Source organism: Callorhinus ursinus, unplaced genomic scaffold (genome assembly GCF_003265705.2).
Source record: "Callorhinus ursinus isolate GAN/ISIS: 27379988/994484 unplaced genomic scaffold, GSC_fseal_2.0 scaffold16, whole genome shotgun sequence".
NCBI classification, from domain to species: domain Eukaryota; kingdom Metazoa; phylum Chordata; class Mammalia; order Carnivora; family Otariidae; genus Callorhinus; species Callorhinus ursinus.
Window position 1 is genome coordinate 40,176,902 of NW_027397078.1, and position 12,583 is coordinate 40,189,484.

General features: G+C 38.3%; 1 protein-coding gene across 2 annotated transcripts in view; it reads left to right on the forward strand.

Moving 5' to 3' along the window:
* The window catches only part of LOC141374299 (uncharacterized), a 193,024-nt gene that overhangs the window by 142,584 nt on the left and 37,857 nt on the right, over nt 1–12,583 (forward strand). The window lies entirely within an intron of this gene.

Sequence of the window (12,583 nt, forward strand, 5' to 3'; positions counted from 1 at the left end):
AATTTGTGGAGAGAAATGATCACCAGTGAGGTATCAGCTGGGATGCTTTAGTTGAATAATTAACATAAGGAGAAACACTTTTAAGTATCTGAGGAATGAGTTTTTTTGTTTTTGTTTTTGTTTTTTTCATCCTAGGTCATATCCTTTAGATATGAAACAATGATGATTTTCTTCCTGTTCTTTTAAGAGTAGACATTTATAAAACTAATGCAGTAATGAATTATGGATTTTTTAAGAGATAGAAATTAGTGCGGACGAATCCCTTTAAATATATCTCTTTCTGAATTCCTTAAAAGAAATTAAAAATAAATAGGGGTGCACCAGTCTTTTGATCAGGAAGTAGCCAAGAGTAGAATGTACCCCAATCCTCTTACTGGTGTCCACATTTCCAACACAGAGAGCCACCTGGCTGGGAGTCAGAAAGGCAAATGCCTTGCTTTGTTGTTGCAGCCCTGTGACCAAATTCCTCACCCATCCCTGACTCACTACCCATGCATCTTCACACCAAAGACAGATGAAGGGTTTAATATGCAGGACAGTTACTTCATGAGCACCATCTCTACTAGTACATGTGTAGAAATGGGATCCCCAAATCATCAGTGTTTCAGGGAACCGTTTCCCTTGGAGGGGTGGTTCTCAAATCGTAACGGATATATATGAGTCTCCCCGGAAACTTGTTCAGATGAAGATTATGTCATAGGCATGGGATCGGTCCTGAAATTCTGCATCTCCTACAAGCTCCCAGGCAATGAGAATACTACTGGTCCAAGAATGACACTTCCCATAACAAGGTCTTTAAAGACCATAAATTAAAGGCCTTAAAGAATGAAAGATTCATAAATTCCTCAGATGCATTTCTTTTTTTTAAGTGAAGGGCATGGTGACTCAGTTATAAAGACCTTCGTGTCTTCAGGATGGTATGTATCTGCTAATGCGAGGTGTCACTGCCTTTATGAATGTTTTTTAATTTTTCTCACCAACTTCGCAATAAAGGATTCATGATGAATAGCCTGGATGTTTTTTACTTCTTCCAAATATTGACTTAAATGTGCATTGCAAGGTTTTATTTGTAATTGATGGTAGAATGTGTACCTGTATTCTCCAATTAAGGAGCCAATTTATCTACCTATCACATGCAGAATATTCAAGATGAGGTCTTAAAAAGAATGGTCACAAAACATGTTTGATTTTGAAACCCTCTTTAGTTACATCCTGACACCCCAAAGTGAAACGGAAATTTAGCAATAATCTTATTAATTCAAAGCCCATACCACATGAAGCCCTGAATTATGTGGTAAGGTTATTTTGACATGAAACAAGTTAACAGCTGAAGCATTAAAAGAACCCAACAGATTGGCCATGGAGAAGCAAAGGGAAAGAAAAGTAATGTGTTTACAAAAGACAGGAGACAAAACAAATTAAAAAACAATGCTGACATTTAGAAACAAGAGAATAGATTAAGAATAAAAAATGTATCAAGTCCAGGCTGCTTCTATAATCTGTTGATTTACATCAAAAAATGAAACCCTCATGAATTCCCCAAATTGTTTTGTATACATGGATGCTCACTAGTTTTTTCTTTGAAAATATAATAATGCTTATTATGTGAGCCTCGTGTTCTCTCTCATACTTTGTAAGCGGCTGGTAGTAGGCATGACACGGATAAAAATGATATTTCTTAAAAAAAATGGGGACAGTATTCAAATCTGTGAAATGATCATTGAATTGATGATGTTATTAATTCTCCTTGATTTTTCATTAACAATCAGGAAAAACAAATCATCTATGATGTAGAAATATGTATATATATTTTTTCTTTTTTAAGGACAAACTAAAAAGAGACTCTAGCATGGCATCCATTTTTGGGACGTGGGTGAGTCTAAGATTTGAGAAATGTTGATGTGGTCTTAGTTTTCGCTTTCCTGGGATGACCCCACCGAAACCACGGATGATGTGTTTGAACTTTCAGACAATAATACAGTACAGCTTAATAGCCAAGGTCCCTTCTGCTATGGTTTCTACTCAGTAAGTCTGGGATGCGGCCTGAGACTTCACTTTTTTTCTTTTTTTAACAAGTTTCCAGGACGTGTCATGGTGCCCTTCTAGACCATAGTTTGAGAACTGTTATTTTACATCATAATCTCTCCAGCTCCTTTCTTCCAATTTCCTATCCTTTTTTTTCTGTATATGCAGGAATTAATTACCAGCGAGAAGGTCTCCATTTTCCTGTTCTTGCTTCTGTACAATACAAATTATCAATACGTATGTGCATTGCAGGAAAAAGGAGAAAATGACTTTAGTATTAAGAGAAGCCTTCCCTTGCTTTGGAAATACATAAATCTCTAGCGGAGCCTGTCTGTCAAAGAAAGAGCATGTAGAAAAAGTTTCAGAGGTTTTGTCACCATTTAAGAAAAAAACACTTAAGGTTTGGTTACATGTTGAAGTGGATCGATCGATGTTGCCTCTTCTAACCTACCATTTTTCGTATTAAAACTTTGCATGTTTAACAAAGAGATCTGGTGTGACTGAAGGCCCCATCAAGGACAATGAATTTCTACACCTGTTGGCCTCAGAGTATCCTAATCTGGGCTTAAATCCAAGAAATTGCCCACCGGCACATCACTGGTCAGGACAAGCCCAATGCCATTTATCTAGAGATGTGGAAATGGCCAGTCCTTATCAAGACCGATTTGCTAGAGTTTTACTTTTTTACAGAAATGGGATGTTTCCCAAATGGGAACAGAAAGAGTTCCTCAGAGAAGGAAACTCTACCAGTTTCCTGTTGCTCCCATAGCCAATCACCATGAAACTACTTGGATTGAAACAACACAAATTATATTATCTTATGTTTCTGGAGGTCAAGAATCTTCTGTGGGTCTCCCTGGGCCAAAATCAAGATGTTGGCAGGATTGAATAATCCCATGGATTCAAGCTCGTACCTTTCCCAACAGATTCTACTAGGCTATGGCGGGCTTTGGAAAATGGTCTGTGGATTCGTTTGTGCCATATTATCTCATCAGTTCATTTTTTGTGTGCCTTTCCACCTCGTAAATGGTGCTCCATAAATCCATTAAAGAACAAATCGGCAAAGTTGGAGGCTGCTTCCAGATGATTGGGTGGCTCAGTCGGTTAAGCATCTGCCTTCAGCTCAGGTCATGATCCCAGGGTCCTGGGTCGAGTCCCACATCGGGCTCCCTGCTCAGTGGGGAGTCTGCTTCTCTTTCTCCCTCTGGTGTTCCCCCTGCTTATTCTCTCTCAAATAAATAAATAAATAAAATCTTTAAAAAAAATTAGAGGCTGCTTCTCACTTTCTTGGACTTTTTCTGGTTTGGATGATGCTGAGAAGCAACAGCACAAAATTCTCTTCACTCATTTTAAATCCTTTTTCTTTTTTTTTAAGTCGTCACCATGATTACCAGAGAAAATATAATACAGATCCACAAATAGTAAGCAATTAAAACTTCACTTATTTGACGTTACTGAGCTAAAACCACTGTTAACATTTTCACATTATAACCTTCCAGTTACCCCTGGGTAAACACACTCTTGGGTGTATATGCATTTTTAATCACAGTTGGGCAACACTGTAGAACTCTGCTTTTAACTGTTTTCTTCACTTGTAAGATATTCTGAGCTTCCTTCTTGTTAGTTTAGATCTATATCACTATTAGAATAGGTTCAGGGGGCGCCTAGGTGGCTCAGTCGGTTAAACATCTGCCTTCGGCTCAGGTCATGATCCCGGGATCCTGGGATCGAGTCCCACGTGGGGCACCTTGCTGAGCAGAGAGCCTGCTTCTCCCTCACCCTCTGCTGCTCCCCCTGCTTATGCTCTCGCTCTCTCAAATAAAATCTTAAAAAAAAAAAAAGAATGGGTTCAGATTTTCCTGTTGTATGTGTGTACAAGTATATATACGGAATAAGTATGCCCTTTTCCTTGACTCTCAAGGAGTTTTTTTTTTATTATGTTATGTTCATCGCCATACATTACATCATTAGTTTTTGATGTAGTATTCCATGATTCATTGTTTGCGTGTAACACCCAGTGCTCCACGCAGAACGTGCCCTCCTTAATACCCGTCACCAGGCTAACCCATCCTCCCACCCCCCACCCCTCTAGAACCCTCAGTTTGTTTCTCAGAGTCCATAGTCTCTCGTGGTTCATCTCCCGCTGAGATTCCTTCCCCTTCATTTTTCCCTTCCTACTATCTTTTTTTTTTTAAACATATACTGTATTATTTGTTTCAGAGATACAGGTCTGTGATTCATCAGTCTTACACAATTCACAGCGCTCACCATAGCACATACCCTCCCCAATGTCTATCACCCAGCCACCCCCTCCCTCCCACCCCCCACCACTCCAGCAACCCTCAGTTTGTTTCCTGAGATTAAGAATTCCTCATATCAGCAAGATCGTATGATACATGTCTTTCTCTGATTGACTTATTTCGCTCAGCTTAATACCCTCCAGTTCCATTCACGTCATTGCAAATGACAAGATTCCATTCCTTTTGATGGCTGCATAATATTCCAGATGTTCCATAATATTCCACATCTTCTTTATCCATTCATCTGTCGATGGACATCTTGGCTCTTTCCACAGTTTGGCTATTGTGGACATTGCTGCTATAAACATCGGGGTGCAGGTACCCCTTTGGATCCCTACATTGGTATCTTTGGGGTAAATACCCAGTAGTGCAATTACTGGGTCCTATGGTAACTCTATTTTCAACTTTTTGAGGAAACTTCTGTTTTCCAGAGTTACTGCAACCAGTTTGCATTCACCAACAGTGTAGGAGGGTTCCCCTTTCTCCACATCCCCGCCAACATCTGTCGTTTCCTGACTTGTTAATTTTAGCCATTCGGATGGGTGTGAGGTGGTATCTCATGGAGGTTTGGATTTGGGTTTCCCTGATGCCAAGCGATGTTGAGCACTTTTTCATGTGTCTGTTGGCCATTTGGATGTCTTCTTTGGAAAAACGTCTGTTCATGTCTTCTGCCCATTTCTTGATTGGATCATTTGTTCTTTGGGTGTTGAGTTTGGTAAGTTCTTTATAGATTTTGGATACTAGCCCTTTATCTGATATGTCATTGGCAAATATCTTCTCCCATTCTGTCTGTTGTCTTTTGGTTTTGTAGACTGTTTCCTTTGCTGTGCAAAAGCTTTTTATCTTGATGAAGTTCTAATAGTTCACTTTTGCCCTGGCTTCCCTTGCCTTTGGCGATGTTTCTAGGAAGAAGCTGCTGTGGCTAAGGTCAAAATGGTTGCTGCCTGTGTTCTCCTTTAAGATTTTGATGGACTCCTATCTCACATTTAGGTCTTTCGAACATTTTGAGTCTATTTTTGGGTGTGGTGTAAGGAAATGGTCCAGTTTCATTCTTCTGCATGTGGCTGTCCAATTTTCCATTCTCAAGGAGTTTTTGACATATGATTTTAACTTTATAAAATATCTTCATATCTGGAAAAAAATGGTCTCCTTTATATTTCAAAACTTACTTGAAAAATCTACAAACTTTATTTGTCCAAAAGAACTTTCAAGTGTTTCTTCAAGTTAAAACTTTGATATTTTGAATGAATTTGCATTAACCGGGTTGCAGTGGAATTTATCTTTATGATTTAAGTCTTTCTAGACCAGCATGAGCTGTGTCTCCCTATGTACTCAGTGCTTTCTATTAAATCACATCTATTTTGTCTTAATGTCCTTCCACTGAGATTAAGAAATCCATCTTTCTTCATATAGGTCCAGAGACTTTCTCATTACTATTATTCCTACTTGGATGTGTGTAGCTATTGTGCAAACAACACTGTAATGTTATATTTCCTGACTGGTTATGGTTTGAACCTAAAAACCATATTGACTTTCTGTTTTGTTTTGTTTTGTTTTGTTTTTTTGAAAATATTTTATTTATTTATTTGAGATAGAGAAGAAGAGCAGGGGGCAGAGGGAGAAGCAGGCTCCCTGCTGAGCAGGGAGCCCCACAGGGAACTCAATCCCAGGACCCTGCGATCATGACCTGAGTCAAAGGTAGATGCTTAACCAAGTCAAGAGTAAGAATTAAAAAAAACAAAAACAAAGCAATTACTGTTTTGTCCCTGGGCTTCACAATGAACTTACATAATTTAGGATATTATTTGTTTTAAGTTGACTCTTGTGGTCAGCTATCAGACCATCTTCAGAAATCAACAATTTTGCCTCCTGCTATCAAATGTGTCCCATTATCTTTCTGATGGAAAATTATAAACAAAACTGGAGTGAGAATTCTTGTCATCTCCTTGATTGCGGTTAAAGGAAAATATCTAGGGCTCACCTTTAGTATGACTATCATTTTGATATAACTTTTTTTATCATGCTAGGAATTGTCTTTCTCTTGCTATTTTAGTAACCAGTTTTATTAGGTATGGATGCTGCATTTTATCAAATTCATTAATGCTATCTAATTTATGAAGAAAACTGCTTATTCTTTCTGCTCTGTCTGCTAATACAGTGAGTTCTATCCTTGGATATCACCATGTTACCTGCCTTGTATTCCTGAAAGGATCCTTATTAGGTAATGACATACTGTTCTCTTATTGTCCTAACTGCTTTCTCTGTTCTTGGAAAGTTGTAAATACACAGGAATCCTGTGCTTCATCAGAACTTAAAACAGCTCATTACATTTATGGCATAGTCCTTTGGCAACTTTCTCAAGGTCTTTTGGAACCATTGGTCTAAGAATTTTCCCTCTTCTGGAGCCAGTTTTGATCATTTACGTTTTTGCAAAAATAATACTCCGGTTCATCCTCATTTTCAAATTATGTATATATATTATAACATATATATCAAGTTATATATAAAATATACTACATGTTATATATATAACATGTTTTATATGATATGAACAATGAAAAATAGGATTTTCTTTGTATTCTATATATAAATATATATCTTTCATAAGTATTAATTTCTTCACATAGCTTACAATTTTTCACTCATTTTGGATATCTGTAGGTTTTTTAAATGCCTTTCATACTTATATACTTGACATATTTTCTTGTTTGTTCCATAGAAAATCCTATTTAGCATGATTTTATAAAAATACGCTCTTCTCTAATCCATTCACTCCCACTATTATTTATATTACTTCATCTCCATTGGTTCTCGTCCGTCTTTAAAGTCCTTAAATGAAGGCTAAGTTGCCTATCTTCATTTATTTTTAGTAATACATCTGTTTAAAGCTCTGCTATTTCCCTTGAGCCCAACATGCCCAGCATGCTAAAGCTGAAGATAAACTTCTCACATTGTTGACTTTTGATCTATTGATGCAGTTTTAATATTCAGCTTCCCTTCAGCCTTACCTCCTCTTTATCCTCCACATTTCTGCCAGAAACCTTAACAACATTCTAATCAGCATGACTTCTACACTTAAATTCTCCATTACCTGCAAAGTGTCCTTTCAACTCTTTAGGATATCCTCTGTCCTTTCTGATCTGTCCTACTGGTTGACCTTGGAGTCCTGCAACCTCCACACAAATCCTCCTGTCAAGCCTGTAGGCAGCATATTTGATTCTTTGAATAGACCACAAAATCTCCTGCCCACCTTTCCACACTTCCATTCCTTCTCTTCCTTTCTGATCTTTTCTGTTCCCTCCTGCTCCGTCAATGTCACCTCAACTCCTAACACACAGAAGATTCACGATCCGTTTTTGCTGAATGAGCAAAGCACATGATTGCCTAACTCATGCCACCATGTTTCATGGTTTTCTTCATCTATTGACACAATTTCAGATCCATTCATCTCTCACATAATCATCCCTCAAGGCACAGATGATGAGTAGATAATGCAAATCTCATGACCTTGCCATTGCACAGCCTTTTTGACTTAGTAATGACTCAGCTCCCCCATGGCAGGGCTAATCTCTGGCATCTTTGTGAATTTCTTCATAGTTGTAGCCATAAAATATCCAAACCAGAGTGACTTTTGGGGCTTCCTGTCACCACATTGCAAGGAGGCAAAGCTCAGCCCCACAGTGACTGGCCTGCAGATATCATGAAGGTGCAGACAGGGGACTGAGGTCCATTCCCCTGAAACACACCCAATATTCTCTCTGTTTCCCAATAGCTGATCGCCTCTCACTTCCCATTCACACACCTTCACTCTGTCTTTGTATTCCTGCTCCCCTGAGCACATGTGGCCAGGAGCTCACAGCTGCTATATTGGCTACATCCCGACCCCACTGTATTAGGTAAACCTGAAAAACCCTGTCAGAGAAAAAATAAAAGCAGCTCTCACACCTTCCAACCAAAGGACACACGATCAAAATATACTAACAGACAGTTTTAAAAAATGCAGTTTTAGGCAAAAACAAGACTCTTAACCTCTGGGTGATTGGGGTAGAAATTGGCACCATTTTGGAGGAAAGCTTTTCAGCAAATTGCTTTAGAAACTCTCTATAAGTGTTCATAGTCAACACTGATGATGAATCAAGGTGCCTGTCATAATTGTAGGCATCATGACCCATCTCCTGGAAACCACTGATGTCACAAACACGCTGACCCCCAATACTGTGATGTCATCAAGAGCTGGGACTTACACTCATTTGACAGGTGAGAGATGCATATAAGCCTCAGTCCTGTCCAGCCAGATGCCAGATCGCCTGCTCTAGGACATGCTCTAAAAAGTGATCATCATAGGGTATGAGAAGCATACCCCACACCTCCATCCCATTGCTAATGTCAGAGATCTGTGGAGGCACAGAGAAGCGGGAAAAACAGCTTATGGATGGAGGAGAGGGGTCTAAGATTTGGTAGCCTAGACTGGATGCTCATCAAAGATGCCTGTATTGGGCTCCAAGAAAAATCTTTACTTCAAATGAAACCACCCCTTATGCATCTTTCTGAAGGGGGAAACGGGCAGGTGTGGATGAAGAGATAGAAAGAGGAAGGTGCTCTTTACCTCTAGGAAACAGACTCCTCTTGGTAAATCCGCTCTTTCATGAAGTCCATCTCTCTCTATACACAAATGTATGCTACATTATTAACTCAAAGGCATACTTCACTCCTGTTTCCTTATTTTATATTTCATATTTCCTAACATCCCTTCTCTGTTCCAGGATCCCCCCTGGGGTTCCACATTACATTCAGTCCTCATGTTTTCCTAGGTCCCTCTTGGGTGTGATGGTTTTCCCAGACCTGCCTTGTTTTTGATGAGCTGGATGGTTCAGAGGAGGACTCCTCAGGTATTTTGTAGAATGTCACTCAGTCGGGATTTGCGGGATGCTTTTCTCAAGTTTAGACTGGGTTATAGGTTTTTAGAAGACGGAGGCACATCCTAGCAAGGGTATGTTCTGTTAGTATGAGAGCACGGTTGGTGTTGAGCTTGACTGCCTGACAGGGGTGGTACTTGTTGGGATTCTCCACCGGAGAGTTACTTTTTTGTTATTTACTTATATATTTGCTACATACAGAAATGCACAAAGAAGGAAATGTAAATTACCCCTAATTATACCACCATTTCCTATTAGGTATCTATCCTTTCAGTTATTTCTGTATCTATACATCTGTATCTATATATAGCTATGTTTATATCTATCCAATCATTTTAACTTGTTTTGTTCATTAATATATTGCAATTTCGGCCCCTGTCATTACCTGTCCTGGAACACCACCTTTAAATAGCTCTGCATTGAAATTCAGCTCCTTTTTATTTGATCCATTCTCCATTTGGGGCATTCAGCTTCTGCCATCTCTTCACTGTTAATAAACAAAACTTGGAAAAACCTACAACTAAATTTTTGTACACACCAACGATTGTTTACTTACAGTGTATTTCTAGGAATGGAATTGATCCTCAAAGGATGTTCATCTGTTTATAGCCTTTGCTAGATATTGCCGTATTTCCTCCCAGAAAGTTTGTAACAACCCATCAGAAGCCTTCAGTGTGCTTATTTCCCATTAAATATTTCCTAATATTTAATGTTAATATATGTACGATGCACGGACACCCACACTCTTGGTTCTATTTTGCTGGAGAATTCTTCCCAAAACATCCTGTAAGCTTTCCTTAACCTAACCCTAGCATGCCTTAAGTATGCAAAGGAATAAACCACAGGCAAGACCTGCAGAAGAATAACCTAGAACATTTGCCAACTTTGCCATTCCTTTTCTCAGGCCAGCTCAGATGGCCAACATGCAAGTTTTCCGGGTGTGATGAATCACCCATCCTGACGGTAGTTTTTAAATAAAGCCACACATTGTTGTGAGCAAGACAGAGAGGCATCAGGCGATCGGCATACATGGGATGACACATGCTTACACTGCACCCTGTGTACAATTTCAGGGGAAACAGCCCATTGGCTGTCACCAATGCTGCTTAAAATAACAGTACACATTTCCTAAAGGGCTGCCTACATTCTGTGGCCATTGCAATTGTGCTTGAAGGAAGAATTGGCCCTGGGCACATGGCTAAGTAGCAGGAAGATGTTCTAATTCCAGGGGCATATGCAGGTGGATTTGGACACATTGTGTTGCAACTCCTATTTAAAGGACCATCCAGGTGTTTGCAGGACCATGACTTACCTTTCCATTAATAAACACATGTCCTTCTATTCAGCCAACACACAGGGTAGCTTTGAAAAATGCTTCCTCGACCAAACTCTGAAAATCCCTCTGTCGTAAAGGAGTAACAATTCATTTTCAAACCCTTTTTTATTGACTGGGTGGATTGTTTTCGCTTTGTAGCTCACTCTAACTCATGAAATCCCATCTGGACAAGGATAATTCTCAAAAACTGTTCTCTCTCTTTGTAATACCTTAGAATTCTTTCATATAATCTCCATACCTTGAAACTGAGCACACAGGGCAACACATAGAAATCCAGCTAACCAAGATTAGAAATGATGGCTATCTCTTTAAATATTTTTAAATTGCTTTAACAGAATATTGATTTCAAACTGTTGAGAAAACAGAATCCCATCCTGGAAATTGGAGCGTTTTTACTGAAAATATGTATTTAGAAAAGTTTTGAATTAGCATCACACATCATTTAACTCACCTCAGTGCAGCACCTGAATAGCAAAAATAAATTAACATTAATTAGTGCCAACAGCCCATAATCATATTTTTAAATATAGCTTTTATTTTCCATCCCAGTGTCATGGGACATTTGAATGTTCTTTTCAGTTCCTGAGCTTTATTTTTTATTTCTTTATTTTTTTTAATATACCGAATCCACTTTTCCCGTTCTTGCCCTCTGCTGGAAACTACACGTGGTGGTCGGACTGACAACCAATTCTGCAAACTTAGTGTCAAGTGGAGATAGAAGGTCTGGAACGTGGATGAGGAAACGTAACATTTAGTACAAGCGTCACTCCTAACCCTCCATGTGCATCTACATAAGCTAATAGATGTCTCTGGAACACAGCTTCCTCGTTCCTCAAAAGAAAATACATTTTTACCCGTCCCAAAATTGAGAGATTGACAATGACATAATGATTATAGAAGTTCTTTGTAAACTGAAAAGTGCTGTACAGTTGTCAGAGAACATTATTGTTTGTAAATGGAAGCGGACAAGTTCCTCAAACTTCTCAACACAATTTAAGAAAAATACATTTCTCTTAATATATTTTCTATCATTTCTAAGATCACCAATACTTTCATAAGTATTGCTGCATCATATTTAAAACTTGTATTTGAATATCATGGGATCTATCTTATGTCTGGTTTTTTTGTGTGTCTTGTTTATATTTTGGAGGAAGCATTAAAACTGAATTTGAATTTTGGTAAATATTAAATTCTACTAAAGGTATTTGGGGATTCACACTCTACTATTAACACAAGTTTAAGACTACTTACATAGTACACGTCATTTGGCTATATATTTTTTAGAATGAATGGACGTACATGGGCCAAAATTTGAACACAGCTCATTAAATTCATTGTAGTAGTTTTCCTACATGTATGGAAAACCAAGAAAAACATCTGCAGGACATCTGCAAAAGATCAAGAGTTAGCATCTTACTTAATGGTGAAAGGTTGAATGCTTTCTCCTAACGTCAAGAACATGACAAGGACAAGGATTTCTGCTCTTACCACTTCTACTCAACATTGTTCTGGAAATGCTAAGGAGGACAGGGAAGAAAATACAATCAAAGGTATGCAGATAGGAAAAAAACAATTTGGTAGTCAGTTTATTTTAATAAATTCAACAATAATTTCTTAAAAAGGTATGCAGATAGGAAAATAAGACCATCTTTATTTGCAGATGTCATGATCTCATATAGAAAATTCTAAGGATACAAGCTTAATATAAAAAAGAAATCAACTGAACTTCTATATGCTTGCAGTGAATAATCCAAAAAATAAAATTAAGGAAACAATTCCATTTATAATAGCCTTGAAAATAATGAAAAGCTTATCCCAAGAAAGAAGCACAACTTATACTCTGAAAACTAGAACACACTGTGGAGAGAGGAAAGACATCCCATGTTCATGATTTGGAACACTTCATCTTTGTTAAGGGTAATAATACTCACCAAACCACTGCAAATTCAACAAAACCCCAATGGCCTATTTCAGAAATGAAAAAGTTGACTCTAAACTTCATACAT